The sequence below is a fragment of the Ictidomys tridecemlineatus genome, chromosome 13 (genome assembly GCF_052094955.1).
Source record: "Ictidomys tridecemlineatus isolate mIctTri1 chromosome 13, mIctTri1.hap1, whole genome shotgun sequence".
Lineage (NCBI taxonomy): Eukaryota > Metazoa > Chordata > Mammalia > Rodentia > Sciuridae > Ictidomys > Ictidomys tridecemlineatus.
Genome location: NC_135489.1, coordinates 12,328,101 through 12,339,880, shown reverse-complemented (window position 1 = coordinate 12,339,880; position 11,780 = coordinate 12,328,101).

Sequence of the window (11,780 nt, the reverse complement as noted above, 5' to 3'; positions counted from 1 at the left end):
GAGGACAGAGCTATGTGATACTCAGTTTCCTCCAACAGTTAAAGAGACTCAGTGTGGTCCACCAACGGGTGGGAAATTCATACAGAGAATTCTTCTGAGGTAATTTATGGAGAGGCCTTCAAAGGTACTGATGTGGATGCTAGTGATGAGAATAGGACTTGGAGAGACTGTGACTTGAGAGCTGAGGTGAGAGGGAGCTGGAGGACTTCTGAGACAGGAGTTTGTAAGGAGACTTTGGATTTAGGATCCCCCAGAAAAACACCACCAATATGATATATTCTGGAGAATTCTGAGTTAATATAGGGACCATACAAACTCTTGCCAATGTATATATCTCCACATCAGTATCTCTTTACACCCACACATACATACACACACACATACGCACACACGCACACACATACACTTTCCCATCCCTGATGTACATATCCATAGAGACTTAAGGAAGGTGGTTCATGCAATCTTGTACCTGGAGTCTGAAGCCAGACAGGAGGCAGAAGTTCCTCCTCCTCAGGGAACTTCCGTCTCTTTTCCTTTAAGGCCTTGAACTGATGGCATGGAGTTTCCATACCTGGGGGGTGGGTAGTCTGCTTTACTCAAAGTGCACTGTTTTCAATGTTCATTTCATTTAGAAAATGCCTTCAGACCAACGTCCTGATGAGTTGGAACACATACCTGGGAACTGGGGCCTGGGCAAGTCCATCCATAAAATTGACCCTCAGTGCTGAGGAGGAGATGAATGCAAACTGTTTTCACTCTTTGTAAGAGCTAATAGAAATGTGCCTTTAGCAGTGTAAATAATATGAAAACCTAGCAGGCTCATGAAATTTAATCACAAAAGCAGCCATGTGTTTGTCTTCCATTACCCCTATAAAAACTGCCTTGTGGGAGAGCACCCCGGAGCCAGCAGGGAACTCCTGTGGGTCTCATGATTTTCTGGTCAAACTTGAACTCCAGCAATTCTGGTTGCTTCAAGTCACAGCCACCCGTCATTAATTTAAAATATTTAGGCCTAGGCATTAGTCCAAACTCTTACTATTCCAGGAGTGGGTGCAACATCATTGACCTCACCCAGGGAATTGTTAGAAGTGCAGCATCTGGTCCACCCCAGACTTGTGTCTTCACAAGACCCCCAGGTGAACAGTGTACACCCTGCACTGTGAGAAGCCCGGAACCCTCCTGCCAACCTGATTTAATAGTGCATCTCATCCCTCCTCCCAGCAGGGAAGTGCCAGGAGAAGTCTGTGATCTGCGAGTCAGGGTGACCTCCTCTCCTTCCACCTCTCTCACCCGCCTGCTTTCTTCTCTCTTCTCTCTCCCTCTCTCCCCCTTTGGTGCTGGGAGTTGAACCCAGGTTCTCTGCATGTAAACTTGCATTCTCCTAAGGAGGGGTCAGGAGAGATGCTACACGATGGGACAGTTCTGATTTTCAAGCTGAGTCACACTCTTGCCAGGAGTAGCTGTGGTGGGTTCTCTGGACTGAGGCCACTCTTTTCCCTCTGGGAGACACCTCTTTTCTGCTAATTAGCAGCAGCCCCTCCACCCAAAGTGACACATCCCTCTACCCTACTGATTAAGTTCCCTTGCCTTTTTCAACAGGGTTCTTTTCTCCTATTTAAGCTTTATTGAATTTTTTGGGGGGATTACTGGTTAAAAATTTCTATCAGATTTGTAGAATGTCCAGTCATTATTTCTTCAAATACATGTGTGTGCGTCCGCATGTGTGTGTGTGAGCGCGCGTGAGCGTGAGCGTGCGTACACACACACACACATATATATATATAAAAATTTTTTTCTTTAAATATTTTACCGGCAACAGAGCCTGATCCTGCTGAAGTGTGGTTTGGGGGATTTGTTAGGTGGAACTAGATTAGCTCTTCGTTGAGGACAGAGGTCACCACCTGTAGTCTAGGGGCTGAGTGTAGCCTGTGATCTAGTTTTGCATGCCCAGTGGGCACCACTGGAGAGGGACAGGGCTGTGAGCCACTGATACCCAGCTGGCATTCCCCCTGCTCAGTTCTCTCTCCAGCACCTGCTTCCCTCAAGAACTCACTGTGCAGTGGAGTCTTTGTAGAGTCAGAGCCTCACTTGAGACAGCAAGAATCCTCAAGAAGAGAGAAAATCTGTGGATTTCTGGGCTGAAAAACAGCTGAGTGGCCACCCCCCGCTGGCTTGCCACCTGCATGCCAGCCTCCCCAGCCTCCCACCTTGGGCCAGTCATTCTTCACCCCCAAAACGTCTCCAGATGGAGAAAACTGGGCCCAGAGTGTGTCACCTCTCAGGACGGCCAATCCGAAGCTGACCAGAGGGCCAAGGTAAGAGTTTATGAAAGTATTTTTGTCTTATGGCCTGAACCATATTGACCATCTAGCTCTTCACTGAAAGGTTCTGGACCTCCATTTTAAGGCTAAAACAGCTCGACTCCTTAGATACATTCTTTTAAAAGTCTTTATTGAGTGTCTCGGTTGAATGCTTGTTCATGTCCCCTCTAGCTGGTTAGAATCCCGATATTTTTAGGATCTTTTCACCTTCTGGAATCTCCTTTTGCCTACAGTCTTCTGGTGGCTATTCTCTGCTGGTGGAGCCTCCTGGATATGCAATTTAAGATTTGGTCAAAGGCTCAAGGAAACCTACCCACTTAGTCCAGCCCTCAAGAGCTCCAGGTGCAGCTCCCTCCTCTCCAGCGCCTGCCTCAAAGTCTAGTCCAATGGCCTGAACTCTAACCCACAGTCCTCTGCTCAGCAAGATGGCAGTTCTCTGCATGGGTTTCACTTCCAGAGAGCCCGGGAGCCCCTGGAGGGAGTCCTTCTCCCAGGGATCTCAGCCTTGTGATGTCTGTGCCCACTGGCTGAAACCATCGCCTCCCACCCTCTGCCCAGTTTCCCAGGTGTCTTACCATAGCAGGGTATGTCCCCCACTTGCTACTCCCCAAGGGCCAGAACCAGATCTAGAATGTCTGTACAGTGACCCCAGGCTGCCATTCCCGCCAGAGTCTATATCCCCCAGAAATCTTGCTCCTTCCCAGATGCCCTCTGCTCTCCTCTGGTTTCTCAGGCCAAATCTCTCAAGAGCAGGGGACACATAGCGGGTCCTCTTGGCAGGCCTAAAGAAGCACTCCTGAGACTTGGGGTGAGAAGGGGTCCCACTCATCAAGGAAAATGGGGGTGCTCTGAAAGCCTCTCTTCACAGTAGCCCTCTTCACAAATCCCCTTCTTAATGTCCATTCTTTTAATATTTTTATATCTACAGTACCAATCCGGGCATTCAGGAGTCTACACCATCTTGAAGGGGGTGTTACCTACCTTTGGGCTAATGCCTCCATTGGAAGGCAGCTCCTAATTGTCTTGGTGCTTCAGCTGAGCTTAATTTGGCATCCTACTCTACTTGCCATCTGGTTGCATATTTCTGTTTACTTTAGGGGCAGCAAGTATCAAAATTGGCAGTAATAACTGAACCTTGTGCTGACCAAAATCTCTGATTGGAAACTATTTGTGTCTTGATGAACTAAATCTATGAAATTAATGCAGTTTGGTGGATTAAAGTCTTTCAATACATGGAAGAAAATTGATGGAAGCAGAAAAATACAAAAATCACTCATATGTCTAGATGCCACTGTGGCCTCAGGTCATGCCAAAATGAGAAAATGAAGACTCCTAAGTGCCTTCACTTGTATTAAGTTGAAAGGAAGTTGAAAAAGATTCAGGTGTGTCACACAATATTGGAAGAACAACAACAACAACAAAAGGGTACCTAATTTAAAAACTTCCTATAAAATAATGAGATGGTGTGACTTTAAAAGACAAATGGACCAATGGAACAGAAGAGAGAGCTTAGAAACAGACCCACACAAATAAAGTTAACTGATCTTTGATAAAGAAGCAAGGGGAATTGCAAAAGGACAGTCTTTCAGAGGGGAACAGATAGATGGCCAACATCTCAAAAAGGGGTCCTTCTTTCTGCCCAGGAATCCAAGCCACCCTAAAACTTACAATCTCAGATAATTTGGGTGAGAAGAGGTCCCACATGTACTCAGAAGTATATTTATAGAATGCAAAACCCCTGATAGATCTAGTCCATATGGGCTCCGGAATTAGACAAAGACAAAATGCTCAGATGGTTTATTTAAGGGGATAGGTCAAAGGCAGGGATAAGGTTTCAAGGGCGGAGTCTTGCTTTGTGATGTCTTGCAGTCAGCAGGTTGATTGACATCTTGGCAGGTTACACCCATCTCTGGTGCTGTGTGGGCCATGGCAGAGCGGGAAAGATTCACATTGTCCCTGGGCAATTGACCAGAGGAAATGTCCACTGGCCATTCCCAGGCACCAGATGTCTCTATCCATGAGGCTTCCATGTGCGGTGACCCACGTGCAACCCATGGACGGCTTGTGACAACAGTCTTTTCAACAAACAGTGTAGAATAACTGGATATCATGTCTTCAAATTTCAAAAGAAATGAATCTAGACACCGACTCAAAATGGAGCATAAACCCAAGTATAAAACGCAAAACTGTCTAACTCCTAGAAGATAACAGAGGAAGACACCTAGGTGACCTTGCATTTGGCAATTACTTTTCTGATATGACATTACAGATATAATATATGTAAGAAAAAAAAGTGTGAGTTGAACTGTAGTAAAATAAACAATTTCTCCATAAAAACACCATTAAGAAAAAAACAAGCCAAAGAGTGAAAGAAAAATATTTATGAAACATATATCTGATAAAGGATTGATATCTGCAGTATTGAAAAAATTCTTAAAATTCAACAATAGGAGGGTAAACAATAATTGAAAAATGGGGAGAAGATACAGACACCTTACCAAAGAAGATTCAGGGATGGCAAATAAGGTAGTGAAAATATGTTCAACCTCAAATGTCATTAGGTAATTGCAAGTTAAAATTACTATGCATCAGGTAGAATGGCTGAAATCCAAATCACTGGCAACACAAAATGCTGGTGAGGAGGTGGAGCACCAGGAAGGCTAATTCTACCTAGTGGGAATCCAACTTGGCATTTTGGAAGACAGTTTCGGTAGTCATAACTCAACACACTGCTTCTAAAAATTCCAAATCCTTGTGCTCCTTGGCAATTACCCAAGTGAATTGGAACTTATGTCCATGCAAAGACCTTTACATGTTTATAACATGTTTATTCATTATTTCTAAAATTGGGAGCAGCCAAGATATTCTTCAACAGCTGAATGGATAATAAAAACATTAGTATATCCATATAATGGAATATTATTTAACAATAAAAATAAATAAATGAAAAGTCATGGAGAAGCTTAACCATATATTTCCAAATAAAAGAAGCCACTGTGAAATGCTACATACAGTATGATTACAATTTATGTTATTTTGGGAAAGTAAAAACTATAAAAACAGTAAAAAAAAATCTGTGGTTTCCAAGGGTCTGGGGAGAGGAAAGAAGGAATAATAGGTGGAGTGAAACTATTCTGGATGATCTAATGGAGAATACACACCATTTTACATTTGCTAAAACCCACAGGATATACAACAAAGATTAAATATTAATGTAAACTATGGGAGTAAGGTAATAATAATGTAAGCTAATAATAATGTAAGCTAATGATAATATTGGCTCATTGATTGTAACAAATGTATTCCATTATGGCAACATTTTAATAATAATATACTAAGGGAGTATATCAGAATTCTGCTCATTTTTTTCTTTTTTGTAAATCTAAAACTGCTTGGAAAAATTGAAGGCCACTAAGTAAAGAAAACTCTAAAAGAAGCTGAGAAGGAAGTAGGTCTCCTTGACCTGGATTTCAAAAAGCAAATAAAAATCTCTTCTTTCTTAGATGTTCTTGAGTAGTGTTTTATGTTAATTTCTTTTGGTAGTTGAGAGTTCTTCTGAGTTTATCAATGTCCTTCTCTTCTTTTAGAACAAACACTGAGCCTCCAAGTCTGTGTTTAGTTCAAATGCCATCGTGACTCAGGAAAATTACTGCTTTCCTAAAAGCACCCATGTCCACGCCCTTAATGGCCAGGGAAGCGTGGTATTCCTCCGGGGCAGTGGTAGAATCCACCCAGTTTCTGAGTCATGGTGCATTGATGCAGCGGAGAAGGGGCAGAGGGCATAAAAGGGCAACTTTTCCAGGTTAACTTGCTGTAAATTAAAAAGTAAACTGAAAAAACATGTCCCCATTTTGCCGTGGTCCAGGTCGAGGCTGGCGTGTGTGCACTGGCCGGGAGTGGAGTCTTTTCACTAAGTGCTTCTCTGTCTCTCTGTCTCTTCCTCAGAAATTCTCAGGAGCAGAATGGAAGGCAGAAGTGAAGATATGGAGAACACTCTCCAGGGGAAACCTAAACCCCTGCATTTGTGGAATCCAGTGCTTCCCCACATGTTGTCCCTGGGTTCACAGGTGACGGTGGCTGGTACGTTTGCCTCAGTCCTCATTCACTCCTGCTGTTTTGGTGTCATGATCAGTAGCTTCCCATTCCACTCTCAGAGTGCCTTGATTTAGGTGAGAAATTACATGGCCACCGGACCTTAATGCTACTGGATATTATGTCATGGTCAATGGTCATCCTATTCAGGTCTCTGGTGACAGCAGCTCCTGACATCCTACCACAACCCATCTCGGCTCCAGTGGCCCCTGGATTCCTTTGACTCTCTTGCCTCTATCGTCTTCCTCTGGGACCATAGTGTCTGAGGGGAAGCTTCCTCTCCTGTCCTTTCCAACAATGGCACTTGTTTTTGTTGTCTTTGTGTCAATAGAGACTATAGAAATCAATGAGGCACGAGGTCCAACCTCCACAAGACTCAAAGAGGCACCCACATCTCCCTCCAGCTACAGATTTATAGCTCCAATGAGAAAAACTTTATGAGATCTTGACATTTCGTTATTCGTTGGTGCCCTGATTCATTTCTTCAACAAATCTTTCTTGAGCACCTATTAAGTTCTACATACCTTGTCGAGGCATAGAGACATACACTGAAAAATACAAAGCTTCAGATCTTGTCTTTATGGGCTCATGTTTATTTCAGCAGAGAGGCTAGATTTTAGAATAGTAATTAAAGTGTGGATGGTTGTTATGGGGATTCTTATGAGTGGGGTCTTCTTAGGGGAATTCCCCCCTACCCCCTGCCCCAGCCAGCACAAGAAGCAAGGGCTTTCTTCTGAGGAAAGTAAGTTGGTCAGATTTGTGTTCCACAAAGGTGACTTTGATTTCCAAATGGCCGTATTTATGATGAGAACGATCCATTTTAAGCTACAGGAAGTAAACAGCACTTTCTATACTAGTCATCACTTTGGCAGAACTGGAGTAGTTTAAAGGCTGTAATAACATGCCTGTTTGTGATTTATTTTGGTTAAATGTAGATAGCATCTCTGGCAATTTGGGTGTCATAGGGATGGGCACCATTCAGAGCTTAATTGGATGGTGGAATTGTCCAGTAATGTGGACATGAGTCAGTGTTGACCACAACACCCATGAATTGACCATACCAAGAATTCCTCAGTCTGGCCCGTGAGCATCTTTGATCATCAGTGTTGAAAAGTCCCTTGTTAGCAGAATACAACAGACACTAGTATGGCAGTATGTATAAACAATGTGATCCTGCAATCTGTACATGTGGGAATAATAAGAATTCATACCCCATTTGAAACAAATGTATGACATATGATATGTCAAGATCAATGTAATGTTTTGAGCAACTAATAAATTTCTGATGTTATTAAAAAAAAGAAAAGAAAAGTCCCTTGTTAAGAAGTAATAAGGGCATTGAACTGACATTTATTAGACTGGCATTGGCAGGATTTCCAGCTTCTATATGTCAGCTGCTGATTTATTTTTGTAAATATTGCTTTAATTACATCTTTCTATGACCTTGCATGGCACATGTCTTCCAGACCACATCAAACTAATAGTTTGATTTTTGGGGTTAGATCTCTCAGATAAATGTGATCCTTTGTAATCCCACTCTTGCCTCCCCCCAGGCTCCCAAACCTTCAATGGGACTCACCACCCTTCTCCTTGGGCTTGGTCCCAGTTGGATCTACGCCAAGGACCCTGGTACCCACGGAGTAGTGATGAAGACTGTGACTCTACCATCACACCCAGGAAGGTACCATCCTCTGTCGGTGCCAGATCCAGGACTGCCTCGGTCTCTTATCAGTCTCCTGTCCTGAAGGGCTGTTCCTGCCCACAGGGCCGGAGGACGTGGTGTGGTCAGTCACGTCTGTGCTCACAAAGCTGGGGGGTGAAGACTCTGGCCATCAGTTGGTTGAATCCCCCCTTCCTCCCAACCTGGCTGCCTTGTGCTGCTAGTCTTGTTCAGAGATAGTGCAGAGGCTATCAGAACTCCTCCAAGAAGCTCTTCCTCCCTGGCATTGGGGCTCAAGTGTGGGTTGGGGCATGACCCTAGGACACAAGTGGTGTGCTTGAAGTCACCCTTTATCTCTGAGCCTGAGCCCTGGTCCTCTGGTGATAGAGCAGTGCTCTCTAGATTTTGAGCTGGGGTCCTCTTTGACTTAGCTCTCACCTCCCTATTTCACAAGCCAAAAAAATTCTGCATCCAGCAAACATGCAATTGCCCGGGAGATGTCCTAGTGAGAAGCACATCACTCTCTATGAATGTTTTCCTTTCTTTAAGTCCTGTCCCTACCCAGTGGTTTAACCTATGGGAAATTTAGCCCCTTCCCCAAGTGGAGAAGTGAAGCACCCCTTTCCTTTTTCCTCCAAAGAAACTTCCATTCTCCGACTTTCACAGTCAAATCCTCACCATCTTCTCCAATGCCCGACCCTCAGCTTTGTGCTCAGGTCCACCAGACCAGGCCTCTTGGCTTCTCCTGAGTGGTGCCCTAGTGTCTTCTCCACAGCACGGGTGATGCCTGTTATTGGCTAATGTCTGCACTGGGCCTTCAGACCAACTCAGCAGTGGGAAGGTCCCATTCAACATGACGGCATCTACCTTTTATTATGGGATGAAGTTAGAGTTGGACTTATCTGGGGTGGAATTGAGGAGGGTTTGGTCTGAAAGCAAGACTGGGAACGCAGAGGTTTTAATGGCCTCTGAGACTGTGGACAGCCTAGAATGTACCTACAAACCTGTTTGCTTGACTCTTGCAAGCTGAGTGGGATGGTCCCTTTTAAAGACCTTTATCTCCTCATTATGAGGATGAGTCCAGGGGAAAGGGGCCTGGGGAGAAGACAGGCAAGAGCACTGTCCTGCTGTGGCTTGGGCTGATGACAAGAGCAGCAATGCCCTTAGCTCCAGGGCCAGAAGTCCTCATAAAAAGCCACTGTACTGTCCTTGGTGCAGGTGGCCGCAGAGTAGATACTTAGGAAGTAAGCCCCCCAGCAGCAGGTAGAAAGACGTGAGAAAATGAACCTTTGCCAAAGAGGTGTGACTGCTGCTCAATAGGAGACCATAGCAAGTAATTTACATTGTAGCTGAAGCTTTTCATTATTGTCAAGGCTGAAGAAAGCCAGGAAAACGTGGATTCAGAAATATGCAGAAATGGTCAGCAATGCATTGCTACACTAAGGGCTACATAAGAGAATCTGATAAAATAATAATATCCAATGGTGGTAATGACTGATGTTTATTGAGGTCCTACTGTCTGTCTGCCATGTGTTAATGCTTTCCTGTCTTTTGTTCTGCAAAGAGCCCAATGAGGTAGGTGATAGGATCAACACCATTTTCAAGTATGGAAAATGGGGGCTCAGAGAGATTTTAAGGAATTCACCTCAGGACACACACACAGTGAGTGGAAAAGCCAAAATCTTACTTCAGGTCTTGTTTCAGTTACTATGGCTGCCTATCAAATAACCCTCAAATCCAGTGGCTGAAAGCAACAACATTCATTTAATTTTTCTCGGCCTTTTGTGCAGGGCTTGGTCTTTCAGGGTATCCCATGGGAGAGCAGTTAGGTGGTTCAGGAGCTGGAAGGTGAGGGTGAATGGGGAGTCTCCATGCAGTCTCAGGACCTCTCCATCTGGCTCCTCTTCATGGCTCCTCTGGGATTCCTAAAGCGCTTCAGGTCATTGGATTTCTCACCTGGTAACATGGCCTTCAGCTGATGAGGTAGAAATTTCAAAGCCTTAATGACCTTGCTTGAGAAATCATACTGTCCCAATCCCACCACATTCTCTTGGTTAACAACAAAGCCAAAGCCTGCTTAGATTCAACGGGAGGGGAGTCAGACACCGCCTTCCCAGGGCAGGATTTCAGAAGACCATGCAGGATGGTGACTTGTGTTGGGATAGGTCCCTTGAGTCCACACCTAGGTGCATTGCCACCAGGCGACACTGCTTCCCTGAAGCAGCACTGGGGCTTTGGCCTTGCACGGGGCTTTATAGCTTCCATATCTTAGTATTGTTTTTTAAAGAAAATAAGAGATGGATTAACTGTATAACCAAAAATTTTAATTTATAGTTCATTAAAATATTTTATTCAATATTCACGAGTCAGAAAAAAAATATTTTCCAAATTCATGTTTACTGTTTTGGGTTTGGACAAGATAGTCCAGGCAGGTGCAGGAATTTGATGAAGGAGAGAACTTGGTCAGGGAAGGGTTGGTGGAGGGGCAGGACTTAGCTGACTTGGAAGCATTACATAGGATTAAGATGCAGCAGGACACCATCAGGAAGGCCACCAACCTAAATGGGGGGCTTCTGTAGGGAAGGAGAAGGAAAGGAGCTACAGAGACACAGGCTGGTCACAACTTATCTTATGCCATCATGGTCCCTTGAGGTCATTGAGTCATAAGTCATCACTAGACACAAATCACCTAAAATCCAAACAACAAAAATAGACATAAAAATTGCAAGATTTGTCCAAGGAGTTAATACTGTAATCGGTCTGCCACTCCAGAGTTCTCATCTCTTTGCACTTGGTAGACAGACCAGCCTGTGTACTCACTTGGATTCCAAATATAGAAACTTGGACTTTACTTGATGGCAGTAGAAAGTATTTGACATTTTTGTTTAAAAAGGTAACGCTATGGAACTCATACGTGCTGTCAGGTTAAAATCCACAGGAAGGTTTTTGAGCTATGGATGGCAGCTTACTGTCCCATCACTAGGTGGCAGACTTGATTGGTAAGGAGAGAAAGGTGTGGCAGATGGCATGGTGTTGACTTTGTAAATCTTCAATCGTCCTGTTAAACTCGTTCATGGCCAACTTTGAGCCGGCACTACAAATCTCTATTAAATTTCTACATGATGTTTATTTGGGCTTGAATTTCATAGCTCTGTTTCTTTATTTATTCGATGTATCCCAAATCTTTTAAAGGAATCAGATTGTAGGGGATTTGGCTTCTTTATTCACAAGTCCCTCTAGAACAATATCTGTCTCATAGTACAAACTCAGAATGATTCAAACTATTATTTATTTAAAGTATTCACATTCTTAATGTTTAAAACTTGTTTTATTGTGAAGAAATTTAATCTTACAGAGAAGTTTTTGACTCATAATATCTGTCAAATATATACTTATAATATATGAATATATTCATATATATGTCATTATAATGTATATATTGCATAATGATCAAATCAAGATAATTAGCATGTCTGTGGCCTTAAATATTCATCATTTCTTTGTGGTGAGAACATCCAAAAGTCTCCCTTCTAGCTAGTTTGAGATGTGTGATACTTGATTGTTAAATAGATCATCCTACTGTGGAGAACTAATTCCACCTGTCTAACCTGAACTTTGTACCTGTTATGGTATGTTCAGTACCATGGGGATTTTTAAAAATAGCACAGCTTGTTTCTGTGCTCAGGAAAAAATTTTGTTGAAGGAAC